Here is a 25900-nt window from a genome sequence, read left to right as displayed (position 1 = left end):
CAATAGACCGAAAAATCACAGTAAAATGGTTTTGGAGAAAAGCAAAGTCTTTACTTTAGGCAAGTGCATAAAATGTCCATCTTTACAAACAGAAATATCATGTTTGTTTGCCACAGTTCCTCTAGATTTCTCCCTAGAAAATACGAATGTGTAGAGCTGGTGGCCCCATGTGGATCCAACTATTCTTTACCAGCACAAAACTAAATGTTCCCTTATAAAAAACCTTCCAAACAATAAAGTCAATCAATAATATCCGGAAAACACAAACACAGAGGCATTCACAATATCTGAAATTGAGTTAGCCAAAACACAACCGGATATTTCTGGTTTCATCCAGTGGTATCCGGACAAAGTGGTGTGCAATTGGTATAAAATGGCCCAAAAAATCACAGGAAAAATGGTTTTGGAGAAAAGCAAAGTCTTTTCCTTAGGCAAGTGCATAAAAGTCCATCTATACAAACGGAAATATCATGTTTGTTTGCCACAGTTCCTCTAGCTTTCTCCCTAGAAAATACGAATGTGTAGAACTGGTGTCTCCATGTGGAACCAATTAGTGTTTCTATGGTACAAAATTAAATGTTCCCTGATAAAAAACATTCAAAACAATAAAGTCAGTTGATAATATCTGGAAAACACAAACACAGAGGCTGTAGCAATATCTGGGATTGAGATAGCGAAAATACAACCGGAGATTTCTGGTATCATAAAGTCATACGGGACAAACTGGTGTGGAGTTCGTATGCAATGGATTGAGTAAATCACAGAAAAAAAGGTTTTGGAGAAAAGCAAATCTTCTCATTAGGCAAGTGTATAAAATATCATCTATTCAAACAAAATATCAAGTTTGTTTGCCGCAGTTCCTCTAGGTTTCTCCGTAGAAAATACTAATGTGCATAGCTGGTGTCTCCAAGTTTAACCAATTTGTGTATCTACGGTACAAAATTAAATTTTCCCTGATAAAAACATTCAAAACTATAAAGTCCATCGATAATATCCAGAAAACACAAACACAGAGGCTTTCACAATATTTTGGATTGAGTTAGCCAAAACACAACCGGATAATTCTGGTTTCATCCAGTCATATCTGGATAAAGTGGTGTGGAATTCGTATACAATGGACCGAGACAATTACAGTATAAATTGTTTTGAAGAAAAGCAAAGTCTTTTCGTTAGGCAAGTGCTTAAAATGTCATGTATACAAACAGAAATATCATGTTTGTTTGCCGAAGTCTCTCCAGCTTTCTCCCTAGAAAATACGAATGTGTAGAGCTGGTGTCCCCATGTAGAACCAATTAGTGTTTCAACAGTACAAAATTAAATGTTCCCTGATAAAACATAAAAAAAAAATGAGTCCATCGATAATATCCAGAAAACACAAACACAGAGGCTTTCAAAATACTTCGGATTGAGTTAGCCAAAACACAACCAGATATTTCTGGTTTCATGCAGGCATATCCGGACAAAGTGGTGTGGAATTCATATGCAGTTCTCGAGAAAATCACAGTAAAATGGTTTTGGAGTAAAGCAAAGTCTTCCTTCGGCCAGAGCATAAAATATCCTGTATAAAAACAGAAATATCAGGTTTGTTTGCCACAGTTCCTCTGGATTTCTCCCTGGAAAATATAAATCTGTAGAGCTTATGTCTCCATATGGAGTCAACTAGTGTTTCCAAGCACAAAATGTTCCCTCATAAAAAACATTGAAAACAATAAAATCTGTCGATAATATCGAGAAAACAAATACACAGAGGCTGTAGCAATATCTGGGATTGAGTTAGCCAAAACACAAAAAGATATTTCTGGTTTCATTCAGTCATTTCCGGAAAATCTGGTGTGGAATTTGTATGCAATGGACCGAGAAATTCACAGTAAAAATGCTTTTGGAGAAAAGCAAAGTCTTTTCGTTAGGCAAGTGCATAAAATGTCATGTATACCAACAGAAATATCAGGTTTGTTTGCCACAGTTCCTCTGGATTTCTCCCTTGAAAATATAAATCTGTAGAGCTTATGTCTCCATATGGAGTCAACTAGTGTTTCCCAGCACAAAATTAAATGTTCCCTCATAACAAACTTGCAAAAAAAATAAAGTCTGTTGATAATATCCAGAAAACACAAACACAGAGGCTGTAGCAATATCTGGGATTGAGTTAGCCAAAACACAAAAGGATATTTCTGGTTTCATTCAGTCAATTCCAGAAAAACTGGTGTGGAATTCGTAGGCAATGGACTGAGGAAATCACAGTAAAAATGGTTTTGGAGAAAATCAAAGTCTTTTCCTTCGTCCAGTGCATAAAATGTCATCTATCGAAACAAAACTATCATGTTTGTTTGCGGCAGTCCTCTAGCTTTCTCCCTAGAAAATACGAATGTGTAGAGTTGGTGTCTCCACGTGGAGTCAACTAGTGTTTCCCAGCACAAAATTAAATGTTCTCTCATAAGAAACATTCAAAATTATAAAGTCTGTCGATAATATCCGGAAACATTAACACAGAGGCTATAGCAATATCTGGGATTGAGTTAGCCAAAACACAACCGTATACTTCTGGTTTCATCCAGTCATGTCCGGACAAACTAGTGTGGAATTCGTATGCAAAGGACCGAAAAAATCACAATACAAATGGTTCTGGAGAAAAGCAAAGTCTTTACGTTAGGCAAGTGCATAAAATGTCATTGATACAAACAGAAATATCATGTTTCTTTGTCGCAGTTCCTCTAGCTTTCTCCCTAGAAAATACGAATGTGTAGAGCTGGTATTCCCATGATGAACCAATTAGTGTTTCAATGGTACAAAATGAAATGTTCCCTGATAAAAATATTCAAAACAATAAAGTCCATCGATAATATCCAGAAAACACAAACACAGAGGCTTTCACAATATTTCGGATGGAGTTAGCCAAAACACAACCGAATATTTCTGGTTTCATCCAGTCATATCCGGACAAACTCCTGTGGAATTCGTATGCAATGGACCGAGAAAATCACAGTACAAATTGTTTTGGAGAAAAGCAAAGACTTTTAGTTAGGCAAGTGCATTAAATGTCATATACATATACATAAATATCATGTTTGTTTCCCGCAGTTCCTCTAGCTTTCTCCCTAGAAAATACGAATGTGTAGATCTGGTGTCCCCATGATGAACCAATTAGTGTTTCAACGGTACAAAATGAAATGTTTCCTGATAAAAACATTCAAAACAATTAGTCCATCGATGATATCCAGAAAACACAAACACAGAGGTTTTCATAATATTTAGGATTGAGTTAGACAAAAAACAACTGGATATTTCTGGTTTCATCCAGTATATCCGTACAAACTGGTATGGAATTCATATGCAATGGACCAAGAAAATCAGAGTAAAATTGGTTTTGGAGAACAGCAACATCATTTCATTAGGCAAGTAGACAAAATATCATCGATACAAACAGAAATATCATGTTTGTTTGCCGCAGTTCCTCTATCTATCTCCCTTGAAATTACAAATGTGTAGAGCTGGTATCCCCATGATGAACCAATTAGTGTTTCCAAGCAAAAAATTAAATGTTCCCTGATAAAAAACATTCAAAACAATAAAGTCCATGGATAATATCTGGAAAACACAAACACAGAGGCTGTAGCAATATCTGAGATTGAATTAGCCAAAACAAAACCGGATATTTGTGGTTTCATCCAGTCATATCCGGACAAACTGGTGTGGAATTCATATGCAATGGACAGAGAAAAATCACAGCAAAAATGGTTTCGGAGAAAAGCAAAGTCTTCACATTAGGCAAATATATAAAATATCATCGATACAAACAGAAATATCATGTTTGTTTGCCGCAGTTCCTCTAGCTTTCTCCCTAGAAAATATGAATGTGTAGAGCTGGTGTCCCCATGTGGAACCAATGAGTGTTTCAAAGGTACAAAAATGAATGTAACCTGATAACAATATTCAACACAATGAAGTCCTTCGAAAATATCCGGAAAACACAAACACAGAGGCTTTCATAATATTTCAGATTGAGTTAGCCAAAACACAACCGGATATTTCTGGTTTCATCCAGTCATATCTGGACAAAGTGGTTTGGAAATCATATGCAATGCACCGATAAAATCAGAGTACAAATGGTTTTGGAAAAAGCAAAGTCTTTTCGTTAGTCAAGTGCATAAAATGTCATCGATACAAACAGAAATATCATGTTTGTTTGCCGCAGTTCCTCTAGCTTTCTCCCTAGAAAATACAAAATGTACCGCTGGTGTCTCCAGGTGGAACCAATTACTGTATCCAACTCAAAATAAAATATTCCCCAATAAAAAACATTCAAAACAATATAGTCCGTTGATAATATCCAGAAAAAACAAACACAGAGGCTGTAGCAATATCTGGGATTGAGTTAGCCAAAACAAAACCGGATATTTCTGGTTTCATCCAGTCATATCCGGACAAACTCCTGTGGAATTCGTATGCAACGGACCGAGAAAATCACAGTAAAAATGCTTTTGGAGAACAGCAAAGTCTTTACGTTAGGCAAGTGCATAAAATGTCATCTACACAAACAGAAATATCATGTTTGTTTGCCGCAGTTCCTCTAGCATTCTCCCTAGAAAATACCAATGTGTAGAGCTGGTGTTCCAATGATGAACCAATTAGTGTTTCAACGGTACCAAATGAAATGTTTCCTGATAAAAACATTCAAAACAATTAGTCCATCGGTAATATCCAGAAAACACAAACACAGAGGCTTTCACAATATTTCGGATGGAGTTAGCCAAAACACAACCGAATATTTCTGGTTTCATCCAGTCATATCCGGACAAACTCCTGTGGAATTCGTATGCAATTGACCGAGAAAATCACAGTACAAATGGTTTCGGAGAAAAGCAGAGTCTATTCGTTAGGGTAGTGCATAAAATGTCATCTATACAAAGAGAAATATCATGTGTGTTTGCCGCAGTTCCTCTAGCATTCTCCCTAGAAAATATGAATGTGTAGAGCTGGTGTCCCCATGATGAACCAATTAGTGTTTCTACGGTACAAAATGAAATGTTCCCTGATAAAAACATTCAAAACAATAAAGTCCATCGATAATATCCACAAAACACAAAAACAAAAAACTTTCACATATTTCGCTTTGTGTTAGCAAAAACAGAACCGGATATTACTGGTTTTAGCCATTCATATCCGGTGAACTGGTGTGGAATTCGTATGCAGTTGACGGAGAAAATCGAAGTAAAAATGGTTTTGGAGAAAAGCAAAGTCTTTTCGTTAGGCAAGTGCATAAAATGTCATCGATACAAACAGAAATATCATGTTTGTTTGCCGCAGTTCCTCGAGCTTTCTCCCTAGAAAATACGAATGTGCAGAGTTGGTGTCTCCATGTGGAACCAATTAGGGATTCCAAGCACAAAATTAAAAGTTCCCTGATAAAAAAACATTCAAATCAATAAAGTCCGTGGATAATATCAGGAATACACAAACCCAGATGCTGTAGCAATATCTGGGATTGAGTTAGTCAAAACAAAACTGCATATTTCCGGTTTCATCCAGTCATATCCAGAGAAACGGGTGTAGAATTTGTATGCAATGAACAGAGAAAATCACAGTAAAAATGGTTTTGGAGAAAAGCAAAGTCTTTTCGTTAGGCAAGTGCATAAATTGTCATCGATACAAACAGAAATATCATGTTTGTTTGCCGCAGTTCCTCTAGGTTTTCCGTAGAAAATACGAATATGTAGTGGAACCAATTAGTGTTTCCAAGAAAAATTAAATGTTCCCTGATAAAAAACATTCAAAACAATAAAGTCCATCGATAATATCCAGAAAACACATACACAGAAGCTTACACAGTATTTCAGATTGAGTTAGCCAAAACAAAACTGGATATTTCCGGTATCATCTAGTCATATCTGGACAAACTGGTGTGGAATTCGTATGCAATGGACCGAGAAAATCACAGTACAAATGGTTTTGGAGAATAGGAAAGTCTTCTTGTTAGGAAAGTGCATAAAATGTCATCTACACAAACAGAAATATAATGTTTGTTTGCCGCAGTTCCTCTAGCATTCTCCCTAGAAAACACGAATGTGTAGAGCTGGTGTTCCCATGATGAACCAATTAGTGTTTGAATGGTACAAAATGAAATGTTCCCTGATAAAAATATTCAAAACAATAAAGTCCATCGATAATAACCAGAAAACGCAAACACAGAGCTTTCACAATATTTCGGATACAGATAGCCAAAACACAACCGGATATTTCTGGTTTCATCCAGTCACATCCGGACAAACTCCTGTGGATTTATATGCAATGGACCGAGAAAATCATAGTTAAGATGGTTTTGGAGGAAAGCAAAGTCTTTTCGTTAGGCAAGTGCATAAAATGTCATCTATACAAACAGAAATATCAAGTTTGTTTGCCGCAGTTCCACTAGCTTTCTCCATAGAAAATACAAAATGTAGAGCTGGTGTCTCCAGGTGGAACCAATAACTGTATCCAACTCAAAATAAAATATTCCCTGATAAAAAACATTCAAAACAATATAGTCCATTGATAATAATCAGAAAACAAAAACAAAGAGGCTGTAGCCATATCTGGGATTGAGTTAGCCAAAACAAAACTGGATATTTCTGGTTTCATCCAGTCATATCCGGACAAAATCCTGTGGAATTCGTATGCAGTGTATCGAGAAAATCACAGTAAAAATGGTTTTGGAGAAAAGCAAAGTCTTCTCATTAGGCAAGTGCATAAAATGTCATCTAGACAAACAGAAATATCATGTTTGTTTGCCGCAGTTCCACTAGCTTTCTCCATAGAAAATACGAATGTGTAGAGCTGGTGTCCCCATGATGAACCAATTTGTGTTTTCAACAGTACAAAATTAAATGTTCCCTGATAAAACATAAAAAAAAAATGAGTCCATCGATAATATCCAGAAAACACAAACACAGAGGCTTTCAAAATACTTCGGATTGAGTTAGCCAAAACTCAACCAGATATTTCTGGTTTCATGCAGGCATATCTGGACAAAGTGGTGTGGAATTCATATGCAATTTTCGAGAAAATCACAGTAAAATTGTTTTGGAGAAAAGCAAAGTCTTTTCGTTCGGCAAGTGCATAAAATGTCATCGATACAAACAGAAATATCATGTTTGTTTGCCGCAGTTCCTCTAGCTTTCTCCATAGAAAATACAAAATGTAGAGCTGGTGTCTCCAGGTGGAACCAATTACTGTATCCAACTCAAAATAAAATATTCCCCGATAAAAAACATTCAAAACAATGTAGTCCGTTGATAATATCCAGAAAACACAAACACAGAGGCTGTAGCAATATTTCGGATTGACACAACCGGATATTTCTGCTTTCATCTTGTCATATCCAGACAATGTGGTGTGGAATTCGTATGTAATGGACCGAGTAAATCACAGTAAAAATGGTTTTGGAGAAAAGCAAAGTCTTTTTGTTAGGCAAGTGCGTAAAATGTCATCTAGACAAACAGAAATATCATGTTTTTTTGCAGCAGTTCCTCTAGCTTTTTCCCCAGAAAATATGAATGTGTAGAGCTGGTGTCTGCATGTGGAACCAATTAGTGTTTCCAAACAAAAAATTAAATGTTCCCTGATAAAAAACACTCAAAACAATAAAGTCCATCGATAATATCCAGAAAACACAAACACAGAAGCTTTTACAATATTTCGGATTGAGTTAGCCAAAACACAAACGGATATTTCTGGTTTCATCCAGTCATATCCGGGCAAAGTGGTGTGGAATTCGTATCCAGTTTTCGAGAAAATCACAGTAGAAATGATTTTGGAAAAAAGCAAAGTCTTTTCGTGTAGAGCTGGTGTCCCCATGATGAAACAATTAGTGTTACAACGGTACAAAAATAAATGTTACCTGATAAAAATATGCAAAACAATGAAGTCCTTCGATAATATCCGGAAAACACAAACACAGAGGTTTTCATAATATTTAGGATTGAGTTAGACAAAAAACAACTGGATATTTCTGGTTTCATCCAGTCATATCCGGATACACTGGTGTGGAATTCGTATGCAATGGTCTGAGAAAATCACAGTAAAATTGGTTTTGGAGACCAGCAACGTCTTTTCATTAGGCAAGTAGATAAAATATCATCGATACAAACAGAAATATCATGTTTGTTTGCCGCAGTTGCTCTATCTATCTCCCTTGAAATTACGAATGTGTAGAGCTGGTATCCCCATGATGAACCAATTAGTGTTTCCAAGCAAAAAATTAAATGTTCCCTGATAAAAAACATTCAAAACAATAAAGTCCATGGATAATATCCGGAAAACACAAACACAGAGGCTGTAGCAATATCTGAGATTGAATTAGCCAAAACAAAACCGGATATTTGTGGTTTCCTCCAATCATATCCGGACAAACTGGTGTGGAATTCATATGCAATGGACAGAGAAAAATCACAGCAAATATGGTTTCGGAGAAAAGCAAAGTCTTCACATTAGGCAAATATATGAAATATCATCGATACAAACAGAAATATCATGTTTGTTTGCCACAGTTCCTCTAGGGTTCTCCCTAGAAAATACGAATGTGTAGAGCTGGTGTCCCCATGTGGAACCAATGAGTGTTTCCAAGCACAAAATTAAATGTTCCCTGATAAAACACATTCAAAACAATAAAGTCCGTGGATTATATCAAGAATATACAAACACAGAGGCTGTAGCAATATCTGAGATTGAATTAGCCAAAAAAAAAAAAACTGGATATTTCTGGTTTCATGCAGTAATATACGGAAAAAGTGGTGTGGAATTCGTAGGCAATGGACCGAGAAAATCAGAGTACAAATGGTTTTGGAAAAAAGCAAAGTCTTTTCGTTAGGCAAGTGTATAGAATGTCATCTATACAAACAGAAATATCAAGTTTCTTTGCCGCAGTTTCTCTAGCTTTCTCCCTAGAAAATACAAAATGTACCGCTGGTGTCTCCAGGTGGAACCAATTACTGTATCCAACTCAAAATAAAATATTCCCCGATAAAAAACATTCAAAACAATATAGTCCATTGATAATATCCAGAAAAAACAAACACAGAGGCTGTAGCAATATCTGGGAATGAGTTAGCCAAAACACAACCATATATTTCTGGTTTCATCCAGTCATATCCAGACAAACTCCTGTGGAATTTATGCAACGGACCGAGAGAATCACAGTAAAAATGGTTTTGGAGAACAGCAAAGTCTTTACGTTAGGCAAGTGCATAAAATGTCATCTAGACAAACAGAAATACCATGTTTGTTTGCCTCATTTCTCTAGCTTTCTCCCTAGAAAATAGGAATGTGTAGAGCTGCTGTTCCAATGATGAACCAATTAGTGTTTCAACGGTACAAAATTAACTGTTCCCTGATAAAAACATTCAAAACAATTAGTCCATCGATAATATCCAGAAAACACAAACACAGAAGGCTGTAGCAATATTTGGGATTGAGTTAGCCATAACACAACCGGATATTTCTGGTTTCATGCAGGCATATCCGGACAAAGTGGTGTGGAATTCGTATCCAGTTTTCGAGAAAATCACAGTAGAAATGATTTTGGAAAAAAGCAAAGTCTTTTCGTTAGGCAAGTGCATAAAATGTCATTGAAACAAACAGAAATATCATGTTTGTTTGCCACAGTTCCTCTAGCTTTCTCCCTAGAAAATACGAATGTGTAGAGCTGGTGTTCCCATGATGAACCAATTAGTGTTTCAATGGTACAAAATTAACTGTTCCCTGATAAAAACATTCAAAACAATAAGTCCATAGATAAAATCCGGAAAACACAAACACAGAGGCTGTAGCAATATTTCGCATTGACTTAGCCAAAACACAACCGGATATTTCTGGTTTCATCCAGTCATATCCGGACAAACTGGTGTGGAATTCGTATGCAATGGACCGAGAAAATCACAGTAAAATTATTTTTGGAGAACAGCAACGTCTTTTCATTAGGCAAGTAGATAAAATATCATCGATACAAACAGAAATATCATGTTTGTTTGTCAGTTCCTCTAGCTTTCTCCCTAGAAAATACGAATATGTAGAGTTGGTGTCTCCATGTGGAACCAATTACTCTATCAAATCTCAAAATAAAATGTTCTCCGGAAAAAAAACATTCAACAATAAAGTCCTCATATCCAGAAAACTCAAACACAGAGGATGTTGCAATATCTGGGATTGAGTTAGCCAAAACAAAATCGTATACTTCTGGTTTCATCCAGTCATGTCCGTACAAACTGGTGTGGAATTGGTATGCAATGGACAGAGAAAATCACAATAAAAATGGTACTGGAGATAAGCAAAGTCTTTACGTTAGGCAAGTGCATAAAATGTCATCGATACAAACAGAAATATCATGTTTGTTTGTCGCAGATCCTCTAGCTTTCTCCCTAGAAAATACGAATGTGTAGAGCTGGTGTTCCCATGATGAACCAATTAGTGTTTCAATGGTACAAAATGAAATGTTCCCTGATAAAAACATTCAAAACAATAAGTCCGTGGATAAAATCGGAAAACACAAACACAGAGGCTGTAGCAATATTTCGCATTGACTTAGCCAAAACACAACCGGATATTTCTGGTTTCATCCAGTCATATCCGGACAAACTGATAAGGAATTTGTATGCAATGGACCGAGAAAATCACAGTAAAAATGGTTTTGGAGAAAAGCAAAGTCTTTTCGTTAGGCAAGTGCATAAAATGTCATCGATACAAACAGAAATATCATGTTTGTTTGCCACAGTTCCTCTAGCTTTCTCCCTAGAAAATACGAATGTGTAGAGCTGGTGTTGACATGATGAACCAATTAGTGTTTCTACGGTACAAAATATAATGTTCCCTGAAAAAAACATTCAAAACAATAAAGTCCATTGATAATATCCAGAAAACACAAACACAGAGTCTGTAGCAATATCTGGGATTTAGTTAAGGAAAACACAACTGAATATTTCTGGTTTCATCCAGTCATATCCAGACTAACTGGTGTGGAATTCATTTGCAATGGACTGAGAAAATCACAGTAAAATTGGTTTTGGAGAACAGCAACATCTTTTTATTAGGCAAGTAGATAAAATAGCATCGATAAAAACAGAAATATCATGTTTGTCAGTTCCTCTAGCTTTCTCCCTAGAAAATATGAATATGTAGAGCTGGTGTCTCCATGTGGAACCAATAACTCTATCGAAGCTCAAAATAAAATGTTCTCCGGAAAAAAAAAACATTCAAACAATAAAGTCTGTTGATAATATCCAGAAAACTCAAACAGAGGCTGTTGCAATATCTGGGATTGAGCTAGCCAAAACAAAACCGTATACTTCTGGTTTCATTCACTCATGTCCGGACAAACTGGTGTGGAATTGGTATGCAATGGACAGAGAAAATCACAATAAAAATGGTTCTGGACATAAGCAAAGTATTTACGTTAGGCAAGTGCATAAAATGTCACTGATACAAACAGAAAAATCATGTTTGTTTGTCGCAGTTCCTCAAGCTTTCTCCCTAAAAAATACGAATGTGTAGAACTGGTGTACCCATGATGAACCAATTAGTGTTTCAACGGTACAAAATGAAATGTTCCCAGATAAAAAACATTAAAATCAATTAAGTCTGTGAATAATATCAGGAATACACAAACACAGAGGCTGTAGCAATATCTGGGATTCTGTTAGCCAAAAAAAAACTGGATATTTCTGTTTTTATCCAGTCATATCCGGACAAACTCCTGTGGAATTCCTATGCAATGGACAGAGAAAATCAGAGTAAAAATTAATTTGGAGACAAGCAAAGTCTTTTTGTTAGGCAAGTGCATAAAATGTCATCTATACAAACAGAATTAGCATGTTTGTTTGCCGCAGTTCCTCTAGCTTTCTCCCTAAAAAATACGAATGTGTAGTGCTGGTGTACCCATGACGAACCAAATGTTCCCTGATAAAAACATTCAAAACCATAAGACCATCGATAATATCCAGAAAACACAAACACAGAGGCTGTAGCAATATCTGGGATTGAGTTAGCCAAAACACAACTTACTGGTTTCATCCAGTCATATCCGGACAAAGTGGTTTGGAATTCGTATGCAATGCACCGAGAAAATCACAATAAAAATTGTCTTGGAGAAAAGCAACGTATTTTCGATAGGTAAGTGCATAAAATGTCATCTAGACAAACAGAAATATCATGTCTGCTTGCCGCAGTTCCTCTAGCTTTCTCCCTAGAAAATATGAATGTGTAGAGCTGGTATTCCCATTATGAACCAATTACTGTTTCAACGGTACAAAATTAAATATTTCCTGATAAAAACATTCAAAACAATAAATACAACGATAATTCAGGAAAACACAAGCACTGAGTGTGTAGCTATATTTCGGATTGAGTTAGCCAAAACACAACCGGATATTTCTGGTCTCATCCAGCCATAACCGGAAAAACTGGTGTGGAATTCATATGCAATTTTCGAGAAAATCACAGTACAAATGGTTTTGGAGAAAATCAAAGTCTTTTCGTTAGGCAAGTGCATAAAATGTCATCTAGACAAACAGAAATATCATGCTTGTTTGCTGCAGTTCCTCTAGCTTTCTCCATAGAAAATACGAATGTGTAGAGCTGACGCCTCCATGTGGAAAAAATTAGTGTTTCCAAGCAAAAATTAAATGTTCCCTGATAAAAAACATTCAAAACAATAAAGTCCATCGATAATATCCGGAAAACACAAACACAGAGGCTTTCACAATATTTCGGATTGAGTCAGCCAAAAAAAATCCGGATAATTCTGGTTTCATGCAGTCAGATCCGGAAAAACTGGTGTGGAATTCATATGTAATGGACCGAGAAAATCACAGTAAAAATAGTTTTGGAGAAAAGCAAAGTCTTTTGTTTAGGCAAGTGTATAAATTGTCATCTATTCAAACAGAAATGTCATGATTTTTTGCCGCAGTTAATCTAGCTTTCACCCTAGAAAATATGAATGTGTAGAGCTGGTGTCTCCATGTGGAACCAACTAGTGTTTCAACGGTACAAAATTAAATGTTCCCTGATAAAAAACATTCAAAAAAATAAAGTCCGTGGATAATATCAGGAATTCACAAACACAGAGGCAGTAGCAATATCTGGGATTGAGTTAGCCAAAACAAACCGGATAGTTCTGGTTTCATCCAGTCATATACGGACAAACTGGTGTGGAATTCGTATGCAATGGACAGAGAAAATCACAGTAAAAATGGTTTTGGAGAAAAGCAAAGTCTTTTCGTTAGGCAAGTGCATAAAACATCATCCATAAAAACAGAAATATCATGTTTGTTTGCCGCAGTTCCTCTAGCTTTCTCCTAGAAAATACGAACGTGTAGAGCTGGTGTCTTCATTTGGAACCAATTACTGTATCCAAGCACAGAATTAAATATTCCCTGATAAAAAACATTCAATACAATAAAGTCTGGATAATATCAGGAATACACAAACACAGAGGCTGTAGCAATATCTGGGATTGAGTTAACCAAAACAAAACCGGATATTTCTGGTTTCATCCAGTCATATCCGGACAAACTGTTGTGGAATTTGTATGCAATGGACCGAGTAAATATCAGTAAAAAAGGTTTTGGAGAAAAGCAAAGTCTTTTCATTAGGCAAGTAGATAAAATATCATCTATACAAAAAGAAATATCATATTTGTTTGAAGCAGTTCCTCTAGCTTTCTCCCTAGAAAATGATAATGTGTAGAGCTGGTGTCTCCGTGTGGAACCAATTAGTGTTTCAACGGTATAAAATGAAATGTTCCCAGATAAAAAACATTAAAATCAATTAAGTCTGTGAATAATATCAGGAATACACAAACACAGAGGCTGTAGCAATATCTGGGATTCTGTTAGCCAAAAAAAAACTGGATATTTCTGTTTTTATCCAGTCATATCCGGACAAACTCCTGTGGAATTCCTATGCAATGGACAGAGAAAATCAGAGTAAAAATTAATTTGGAGACAAGCAAAGTCTTTTTGTTAGGCAAGTGCATAAAATGTCATCTATACAAACAGAATTAGCATGTTTGTTTGCCGCAGTTCCTCTAGCTTTCTCCCTAAAAAATACGAATGTGTAGTGCTGGTGTACCCATGACGAACCAAATGTTCCCTGATAAAAACATTCAAAACCATAAGACCATCGATAATATCCAGAAAACACAAACACAGAGGCTGTAGCAATATCTGGGATTGAGTTAGCCAAAACACAACTTACTGGTTTCATCCAGTCATATCCGGACAAAGTGGTTTGGAATTCGTATGCAATGCACCGAGAAAATCACAATAAAAATTGTCTTGGAGAAAAGCAACGTATTTTCGATAGGTAAGTGCATAAAATGTCATCTAGACAAACAGAAATATCATGTCTGCTTGCCGCAGTTCCTCTAGCTTTCTCCCTAGAAAATATGAATGTGTAGAGCTGGTATTCCCATTATGAACCAATTACTGTTTCAACGGTACAAAATTAAATATTTCCTGATAAAAACATTCAAAACAATAAATACAACGATAATTCAGGAAAACACAAGCACTGAGTGTGTAGCTATATTTCGGATTGAGTTAGCCAAAACACAACCGGATATTTCTGGTCTCATCCAGCCATAACCGGAAAAACTGGTGTGGAATTCATATGCAATTTTCGAGAAAATCACAGTACAAATGGTTTTGGAGAAAATCAAAGTCTTTTCGTTAGGCAAGTGCATAAAATGTCATCTAGACAAACAGAAATATCATGCTTGTTTGCTGCAGTTCCTCTAGCTTTCTCCATAGAAAATACGAATGTGTAGAGCTGACGCCTCCATGTGGAAAAAATTAGTGTTTCCAAGCAAAAATTAAATGTTCCCTGATAAAAAACATTCAAAACAATAAAGTCCATCGATAATATCCGGAAAACACAAACACAGAGGCTTTCACAATATTTCGGATTGAGTCAGCCAAAAAAAATCCGGATAATTCTGGTTTCATGCAGTCAGATCCGGAAAAACTGGTGTGGAATTCATATGTAATGGACCGAGAAAATCACAGTAAAAATAGTTTTGGAGAAAAGCAAAGTCTTTTGTTTAGGCAAGTGTATAAATTGTCATCTATTCAAACAGAAATGTCATGATTTTTTGCCGCAGTTAATCTAGCTTTCACCCTAGAAAATATGAATGTGTAGAGCTGGTGTCTCCATGTGGAACCAATTAGTGTTTCAACGGTACAAAATTAAATGTTCCCTGATAAAAAACATTCAAAAAAATAAAGTCCGTGGATAATATCAGGAATTCACAAACACAGAGGCAGTAGCAATATCTGGGATTGAGTTAGCCAAAACAAACCGGATAGTTCTGGTTTCATCCAGTCATATACGGACAAACTGGTGTGGAATTCGTATGCAATGGACAGAGAAAATCACAGTAAAAATGGTTTTGGAGAAAAGCAAAGTCTTTTCGTTAGGCAAGTGCATAAAACATCATCCATAAAAACAGAAATATCATGTGTGTTTGCCGCAGTTCCTCTAGCTTTCTCCTAGAAAATACGAACGTGTAGAGCTGGTGTCTTCATTTGGAACCAATTACTGTATCCAAGCACAGAATTAAATATTCCCTGATAAAAAACATTCAATACAATAAAGTCTGGATAATATCAGGAATACACAAACACAGAGGCTGTAGCAATATCTGGGATTGAGTTAACCAAAACAAAACCGGATATTTCTGGTTTCATCCAGTCATATCCGGACAAACTGTTGTGGAATTTGTATGCAATGGACCGAGTAAATATCAGTAAAAAAGGTTTTGGAGAAAAGCAAAGTCTTTTCATTAGGCAAGTAGATAAAATATCATCTATACAAAAAGAAATATCATATTTGTTTGAAGCAGTTCCTCTAGCTTTCTCCCTAGAAAATGATAATGTGTAGAGCTGGTGTCTCCGTGTGGAACCAATTAGTGTTTCAACGGTACAAAATTAAATGTTCCCTGATAAAAATATTCAAAACAATAAGTCCATAGATAAAATCCAGAAAACACAAACACAGAGGCTGTAGCAATATTTCGCATTGACTTAGCCAAAACACAACCGGATATTTCTGGTTTCATCCAGTCATATCCGGACAAACTGGTGTGGAATTCGTATGCAATGGACTGAGAAAATCACAGTAAAAATGGTTTTGGAGAAAAGCAAAGTCTTTTCATTAGGCAAGTAGATAAAATATTATCGATACAAACAGAAATATCATGTTTGTTTGCAGCAGTTCCTCTAGCTTTCTCCCTAGAAAATACAAATATGTACAGCTGGTGTTTCCATGTGTTACCAATTAGTGATTCCAAGCACAAAATTAACTTTTCCCTGATAAAAAAAATTCAAAAAAATAAAGTTCGTGGATAATATCAGGAGTACACAAACACAGAGGCTTTAGCAATATTTCGGATTGAGTTAGCCAAAAGAAAACCGGATATTTTCGGTTTCATCCAGTCATATCCGGACAAACAGGTGTGGAATTCATATGCAATGGACCGAGAAAATCACAGTGAAAATGGTTTTGGAGAAAAGCAAAGTCTTTAAGTAGTTAGGCAAGTGCATAAAATGTCATCTAGACAAACAGAAATATCATGTCTGATTGCCGCAGTTCCTCTAGATTTCGCCCTGGAAAATATGAATGTGTAGTGCTGGTGTCTCCATGATGAACAAATTAGTGTTTCAAGGGTACAAAATTACATGTTCCCTAATAAAAACATTCAAAACAAGAAGTCCATCGATAATATCTAAAAACACAAACGCAGAGGGTGTAGCAATATCTGGGATTGAGTTAGCCAAAACACAATTGGATATTTCTGGTTGCATGCAGTCATATCTGGCAAAGTGGTGTGGAATTCGTATGCAATAATCCGAGAAAATCACAGTAAAATTGGTTTTGGAGAAAAGCAAAGTCTTTCCATTAGGCAAGTGCATAAAATGTCATCGATACAAACAGAAATATCATGTTTGATGGCGGCAGTTCCTCTAGCATTCTCCCTAGAAAATACGAATGTGTAGAGCTAGTGTTCCCATGATGAACCAATTAGTGTTTCAATGGTACAAAATTAAATATTTCCTGATAAAAAACATTCAAAAAAATAAAGTCGGTGATTAATATCAGGAATACAGAAACACAGAGGCTGTAGCTATATTTGGGATTGAGTTAGCCAGAACAAAACCTGATATTTCCGGTTTCATCCAGTCATATCCGGAAAACCTGGTGTGGAATTCATATGCAATGGACCGAGAAAATCTCAGTCAAAATGTTTTTGGAGAAAAGCAAAGTCTTTTCATTACGCAAGTGCATAAAATGTCATCTATACAAACAGAAATATCCTGTTTGTTTGCCGCAGATCCTTTAGCTTTCCCCTTTAAAATATGAATGTGCGGAGCTGGTGTCTCCATGTGGAACCAATTAGTGTTTCAAAGCACAAAATTAAATGTTCCCTGAAAAACAACATTCAAAACAATAAAATCGTGGATAATATCAGGAATACAAAAACACAGATGCTTTCACAATATTTTGGATTGAGTTAGCCAAAACACAACCAGATATTTCTGTTTTCATCCAGTTATATCTGTAAAAAGTGGTGTGGAAATCGTATGCAATGGACCGAGAAAATCACAGTAGTAATGGTTTTGGAGGAAAGCAAAGTCTTTTCGTTAGGCAAGTGCATAAAATGTCATCGATACAAACAGAAATATCATGTTTGTTTGCCGAAGTTCCTCTAGCTTTCTCCCTAGAAAATATGAATGTGTAGAGCTGGTGTCTCCATGTGGAACCAACTAATGTTTCAACGGTACAAAATTAAATGTTCCCTGATAAAAAAACATTCAAAACAATAAAGTCTGTCGATAATATCAGCAATACACAAACACAGAGGCTGTAGCAATATCTGGGATTGAGTTAGCCAAAACACAACCAGATATCCGGTTTCATCCAGTCATATCTGGACAAACTAGTGTGGAATTCTTTATGCAATGGACTGAGAAAATCACAGTACAAATGATTTTGGAGAAAACCAAAGTCTTTTCGTTAGGCAAGTAGTTAAAATATCATCTATACAAACAGAAATATCATGTTTGTTTACCGCAGTTCTTCTAGCTTTCTCCCTAGAAAATACGAACGTGTAGAGCTGGTGTCTTTTTTTGGAACCAATTACTGTATCCAAGCACACAACTAAATGTTCCCTGAAAAAAACATTCAAAACAACAAAGTCTGTGGATAATATCAGGAATACACAAACACAGAGGCTGTAGCAATATCTGGGATTGAGGTAGCCAAAACAAAACCGGATATTTCAAGTTTCATCCAGTCATATCCGGATAAACTGGTCTGGAATTCGTTTACAATGGACCGAGAAAATATTAGTAAAAATAGTTTTGGAGAAAAGCAAAGTACTTTCATTAGGCAAGTAGATAAAATATTATCTATACAAAACGAAATATCACGTTTGTTTGAAGCAGTTCCGCTAGCTTACTCCCTAGAAAATAAGAATGTGTAGAGCTGGTGTCTCCATGTGGAACCAATTAGTGTTTCAACGGTACAAAATTAAATGTTCCCTGATAAAAAACATTCAAAACAACAAAGTCTGTGGATAATATCAGGAATACACAAACACAGAGGCAGTAGCAATATCTGGGATTGAGGTAGCCAAAACAAAACCGGATATTTCTGGTTTCATCCAGTCATATCCGGACAAACTGGTGTGGAATTCATATGCAATGGACTGAAAAAACATCAGTAAAAATAGTTTTGGGGAACAGTAAAGTCTTTTCATTAGGCAAGTAGATAAAATATCATCTATACAAAAAGAAATATCATGTTTGTTTGCCGCATTTCCTCTAGCTTTCTGCTTAGAAAATATGAATGTGTAGAGCTGGTGTTCCAATGTGGAATAATTAGTCTTTCAACGGTACAAAATTAAATGTTCCCTAATAAAAACATTCAAAACAATAAAGTCCATCGATAATATCCAGAAAACACAAACACACAGGCTTTTACATTATTTCAGATTGAGTTAGCCAAAACACAACTGGATATTTCTGGTTTCATCCAGTCATATCCGGACAAAGTCGTGTGAAATTCATATGCAATGGACCGAGAAAATATTAGTAAAAATGGTTTTGGAGAAAAGCAAAGTCTTTTCGTTAGGCTAGTGCATAAAATATCATCGATACAACAGAAATATTATGTTTGTTTGCCGCAGTTCCTCTAGCTTTCTCCCTAGAAAATACGAATGTGTAGAGCAGGTGTTCCCATGATGAACCAATTCGTGTTTCAATGGTACAAAATTAAATGTTCCCTGATAAAGACATTCAAAAGAATAAGTCCCCCAAAAATATCCAGAAAACACAAACACAGAGGCTTTCACAATATTTCGGATTGAGTTAGCCAAAACACAACCGGATATTTTTGGTTTCATCCAATCATAGTCGGACAAACTGGTGTGGAATTCATATGCAATGGACCGAGAAAATCACAGTAAAAATGGTTTTGAAGAAAAGCAAACTTTTTTCATTATGCAAGTAGATAAAATGTCATCCATACAAACAGAAATATCATGTTTGTTTGCAGCAGTTCCTCTAGCTTTCTCCCTAGAAAATAGAAATATGTAGAGCTGGAGTCTCCATGTGGAACCAATTAGTGATTCCAAGCTCAAAATTAAATGTACCTTGCTAAAAAACATTCAAAACAATAAAGTTCGTGGATAATATCAGGAATACACAAACACAGAGGCTCTAGCAATATCTGGGATTGAGTTAGCCAAAACAAAACCGGATATTTCCGGTTTCATCCACACATATCCGGAAAAAATGGTGTGGAATGCGTATGCAATGGACCGAGAAAATCACAGTACAATTGGTTTTGGAGAACAGCAACATCTTTTCATTAGGTAAGTAGTTAAAATATCATCTATACAAACAGAAATATCATGTTGTTTGCCGCAGTTCCTCTAGCTTTCTCCCTAGAAAATACGACTGTGTAGAGCTGGTGTCTCCATGTGGAACCAATTAGTGTTTCAATGGTACAAAATTAAATGTTCCCTGATAAAAAAAAACATTCAAAACAATTAGGTCTGTCGATAATATCCAGAAAACACAAACACAGAGCCTGTGGCAATATCTGGGATTGAGTTAGCCAAAACACAACCGGATATTTCTGGTTTCATCAAGTCATATCTGGAAAAAGTGGTGTGGAATTCGTATGCAATGGACCGAGAAAATACAATAAAAATGGATATGGAGGAAATCAAAGTCTTTTCGTTAGGGTGGTGCATAAAATGTCATCTATACAAACAGAAATATCATGTTTGTTTGAAGCAGTTCCTCTAGCTTTCTCCCTAGAAAATACGAAAGTGTAGAGCTGGTGTCTCCATGTGGAACCAATTAGTGTTTCCCAGCACAAAATTAAATATTCCCTGATTAAAAAATTCAAAACAATAAATCCCTGGATAATATCCAGGAAACACAAACACAGAGCATTTAGCAATATATGGGATTGAGTTAGCCAAAAAAAACTGGATATTTCTAGTTTCATACAGTCATATCCAGACAAAGTGGGATAGAATTCGTATGCAATGGCCCAAGATAATCACAGTACAAATGGTTTTCGAGAAAGCAAAGTCTTTTCATTAGGCAAGTGCTTTAAATGACATCGATACAAACAGAAATATCATGTTTGTTTGCCGCAGTTCCTCTAGCTTTCTCCCTAGAAAATATGAATGTGTACAGCTGGTGTCTCCATGTGGATTCAACTAGTGTTTAACAGCCCAAAAATAAATGTTCTCTCATAAAAAATATTCAAAATAATAAAGTCTGTCGATAATATCCGGAAACATTAACACAGAGCCTTTAGCAATATCTGGCATTGAGTTAGCCAAAACACAACCGCATATTTCTGGTTTCATCCAGGCATATCTGGACAAAGTGGTGTGGAATTCTTATACAATGGAACGAGAAAATCACAGTACAAATGGTTTTGGAGAAAAGCAAAGTCTTTTCGTTAGACAAGTGCATAAAATATCATCTATACAGACAGAAATATCATGTTTGTTTGCCACAGTTCCTCAATTTTCTTCCTAGAAAATACGATATTTAGAGGTGGTGTCTCCATGTGGAACCTATTAGTGTTTCCCAGCAAAAATTAAATGTTCCCTGATAAAAAACATACAAAACAATTAGGACCGTCGATAATATCCAGAAAACACAAACACAGAGCCTGTGGCAATATCTGGGATTGAGTTAACCAAAACACAACTGGATATTTCTGGTTTCATCCAGTCATATCCGGAAAAAGGAGTGTGGAATTCGTATGCAATGTACCGAGAAAATTACAATAAAAATGGATTTGGAGGAAAGCAAAGTGTTTTCGTTAGGCAACTGCATATAATGTCATGTATACAAACAGAAATATCATGTTTCTTTGCCACAGTTCATTTAGATTTCTCCCTAGAAAATACGAATATGTAGAGCTGGTGTCTCCATGTGGAGTAACTAGTGTTTCTATGGTACAAAATTAAATGTTCCCTGATAAAACACTCAAAACAATTAGGTCCATCGATAATATCCTGAAAGCACAAACACAGAGGTTTTCACAATACTTCAGACTGAGTTAGGCAAAACACATCCGGATATTTCTGGTTTCATCCAGTCATATCCGGACGAAGTGGTGTGTAATTCGTATGAAATGGACCGAGAAAATCACATTAAAAATGGTTTTGGAGAAAAGCAAAGTCTTTTCGTTAGGCAAGTGCATAAAATGTCATCTATACAAACAGAAATATCATGTTTGTTGGCCGTAGTTGCTCTAGCTTTCTCTGTAGAAAATACGAATGTGTACAGCTGGTGTCTCCATGTGGAACCAATTAGTGTTTCCACGGTACAAAATGAAATGTTCCTGACAAAAACATTCAAAACAATAAAATCCATCGATAATATCTAGAAAAGACAAACACAGAGGCTTTCACAATATTTCGCATTGAGTTAGCCGAAACACAACTGGATATTTCTGGTTTAATCTAGTCGTATCCGGACATACTGTTGTGGAATTCATATGCAATGGACTGAGAAAATCACAGTACAAATGGTTTTGGAGAAAAGCAAAGTCTTTTCGTTAGGCAAGCGTATAAAATGTCATCTATTCAAACAGAAATATCATGTTTGCTTGCCGCAGTTCCTCTAGTTTTCTCCCTAGAAAATACGCATGTGTAGAGCTGCTGTCTCCATGTGGAGTCAACTAGTGTTTCCCAGCACAAAATTAAATGTTCCCTTATTAAAAACATTCAAAACAATAAAGTCCATTGATAATATCCAAAAAACACAAACACAGAGCCTGTACCAATATCTGGGATTGAGTTAGCCAAAACACAACCGGATATTTCTAGTTTCATGCAGTCATATGGGGACAAGTGGTGTGGAATTCATATGCAATGGACCGAGAAAATCACAGTACAAATGGTTTTGGAGAAAAGCAGTCTTTTCTTTAGGCAAGTGCATAAAATGTCATCTATAGAAACAGAAACATCATGTTTGTTTGCCGCAGTTCCTCTAGCTTCCTCCCTAGAAAATATGAATGTGTAGAGCTAGTGTCTCCATGTGGAGTCAATTAGTGTTTCACAGCGCAAAATTAAATGTTCTCTCATAAGAAACATTCAAAATAGTAAAGTCTGTCGATAATATCCGGAAATAACAAACACAGAGGCAGTAGCAATATCTGGGATTGAGTTAGCCAAAACACAACCGGATATTTCCGGTTTCATCCAGTCATATGTGGACAAAATGGTGTGGAATTCATATGCAATAGATCGAGAAAATCATAATAAAAATGGTTTTCGAGAAAACCAAAGTCTTTTCGTTAGGCAAGTGCATAAAATATTATCTATACAGACAGAAATATCATGTTTGTTTGCTGCAGTTCCTCTAGCTTTCTTCCTAGAAAATACAAATATGTAGAGGTGGTGTCTCCATGTGGAACCAATTAGTGTTTCCAAGCACAAAATTAAATGTTCCCTGATAAAAAAAATTCAAAACAATTAGGTCCTTCAATAATATCCAGAAAACACAAACACAGTGCCTGTGGCAATATCAGGGATTGAGTTAGCCAAAACACAACTGGATATTTCTGGTTTCATCCAGTCATATCCGGACAAAGTGGGTGGAATTTGTATATAATGGACTGAAAAATCACAGTAAAAACAGTTTTGGAGAAAAGCAAACACTTTTCTTTACGCAAGTGCATAAAATGTCTTCTATACAAACAGAAATATCATGTTTGTTTGCCACAGTTCCTCTAGCTTTCTCCCTAGAAAATACGAATGTGCAGAGCTGGTTTCTCCATGTGGAGTCAACTAGTGTTTCTTTGGTATAAAATTAAATGTTCCATGGTAAAAAACATTCAAAACAAAATGTCCGTTGTTAACATCCGGAAAACACAACCAAGAGGCTGTAGCAATATCTGGGATTGAGTTAGCCAAAAAACAACCGGATATTTCCGGTTTCAACCAGGCATATCCAGACAAAGTGGTGTGGAATTCATATCAAATGGACTGAGAAAATCAGAGTAAAATGGTTTTGGAAAAAAGCAAAGTCCTTTCCTTCGGCGAGTGCATAAAATATCATCTATACAAACAGAAATATCATGTTTGTTTGCCGCAGTTCCTGTAACTTTCTCACTAGAAAATGCGAATGTGTAGAGCTGGTGTCTCCATCTGGAGTCAACTACTGTTACTCAGCACAAAATTAAATGTTCCCTGATAAAAAATATTCATAACAATAAAGAATGTAGATAATATCTACAAAACAGAAACATAGATGCAGCAGCAATATCTGGGATTGAGTTAGCCAAAACACAACAGGATATTTCTGGTTTCATCCAGTCATATACGGACAAAGTGCGGTGGAATTCGTATATAATGGACTGAAAAATCATAGTAAAAACAGTTTTGGAGGAAAGCAAATACTTTTCTTTAGGCAAGTACATAAAATTTCATCTATACAAACAAAAATATCATGTTTGTTTGCCGTAGTTCCTCTAGCTTTCTCGCTAGAAAGTACGAATGTGTAGAGCTGGTGTCCCCATGATGAAGCAATTAGTGTTTCTACTGTACAAAATGAAATGTTCCCTGATAAAAATATTGAAAACAATAAAATACGTCGATAATATCCGGAAAACACAAACACAGAGGCTTTCACAATATTTCAGATTGAGTTAGCCAAAACACAACCGGATATTTCTGGTTTCATCCAGTCATATCCAGAAAAGTGGTTTGGAATTCCTATGCAATGGACCGAGAAAATCACAGTAAAAAGGGTTTTGGAGAAAAGCAAAGTCTTTTCGTTAGGCAAGTGCATAAAAAGTCATCTATACAAACAGATATATCATGTTTGTTTGCCGCAGTTCCTCTAGCTTTCTCCCTAGAAAATACGAATGTGTAGAGCTGTATCTACATGTATAAACAGTGTTTCGCAGCACAAAATAAATTGTTCCCTGATAAAAAACTTTCAAAACAATAAATTCTGTGGATAATCAGGAATACACAAACACAGAGCCTTTAGCAATATCTGGAATTGAGTTAGCCAAAAAAAAAAAAAAAACCGGATATTTCCCGTTTCATGCAGTCATATCCGGACATACTGGGGTGGAATTCCTATGCAATGGACTGAAAAAATCACAGTAAAATGGTTTTGGAGAAAAGCAAAGTCTTTTCATTAGGCAAGTGCATAAAATTTCATCGATACAAACAGAAATATCATGTTTGTTTACTGCAGTTCCTCTAGCTTTCTTCGTAGAAAATACGAATGTGTAGAACTGGTATCTCCATGTGCAAACAATTAGTGTTTTGCAGCACAAAATTAAATGTTCCGTGATAAAAAGCATTCAAAACAATAAAGTCTGTGGATAATATCAGGAATACACAAACACAGAGGCCATAACAATATCTGGGATTGATTTAGCCAAAACACAACCGGATATTTCCGGTTTCATCCATTCATATGCGGACAAACTGGTGTGGAATTCGTATGCAATGGACCGAGAAAATCATAGTAAAAATTGTTTTGGAGAAAAGCAAAGTCTTTTCGTTAGGCAAGTGCATAAAATGTCATATATACAAACAGAAATATCATGTTTGTTTGCTGCAGTTCCTCTAGCTTTCTCCCTAGAAAATACAAATATGTAGAGCTGGTGTCTCCCTGTGGAACCAATTACTGTTTCCAAGCACAAATGTAAATGTTCCCTGAAAAAAAAATTGAAGAAAAAAAAAAGTCCGTGCATAATATCAGGCATACACAAACATAGAGGCTGTAGCAATATTTCAGATTCAGTTAGTGAAAACCATACCAGATGTTTCTGGTTTCATCCCGTCATTTCCGGACAAAGTGGTGTGGAATTCGTATGCAATGGACAGAGAAAATCACACTAAAAATGGTTTTGGAGGAAAGCAAAGTATTTTTGTAAAGCAAGTGCAAAAAATGTCATCTATACAAACAGAAATATCATGTTTGTTTGCCGCTGTTCCTCTAGCTTTCTCCCTAGAAAATACGAATGTGTAGAACTGGTGTCTCCATGTGGAACCAATTAGTGTTTCGCAGCAGAAAATTAAATGTACCCTGATAAAAAATATTGAAAACAATAAATTCTGTGGATAATATCAGGAATACACAAACACAGAGGCTGTAGCAATATCTGGGATTGAGTTAGCCAAAACACAACTGGATATTTCCCGTTTCATCAAGTCATATCCAGAAAAACTGGTGTGGAATTCAAATGCAATGGACCAAGTCTTTTTGTTAGGCAAGTGCATAAAATGTCATTGATACAAACAGAAATATGATGTTTGTTTGCCACAGTTCCTCTAGGTTTCTCCCTAGAAAATACGAATGTGTAGAGCTGGTGTCTC

This window comes from Lepus europaeus, chromosome 6, assembly GCF_033115175.1.
Source record: "Lepus europaeus isolate LE1 chromosome 6, mLepTim1.pri, whole genome shotgun sequence".
Lineage (NCBI taxonomy): Eukaryota > Metazoa > Chordata > Mammalia > Lagomorpha > Leporidae > Lepus > Lepus europaeus.
Note: the sequence above shows the minus strand (reverse complement) of the source record.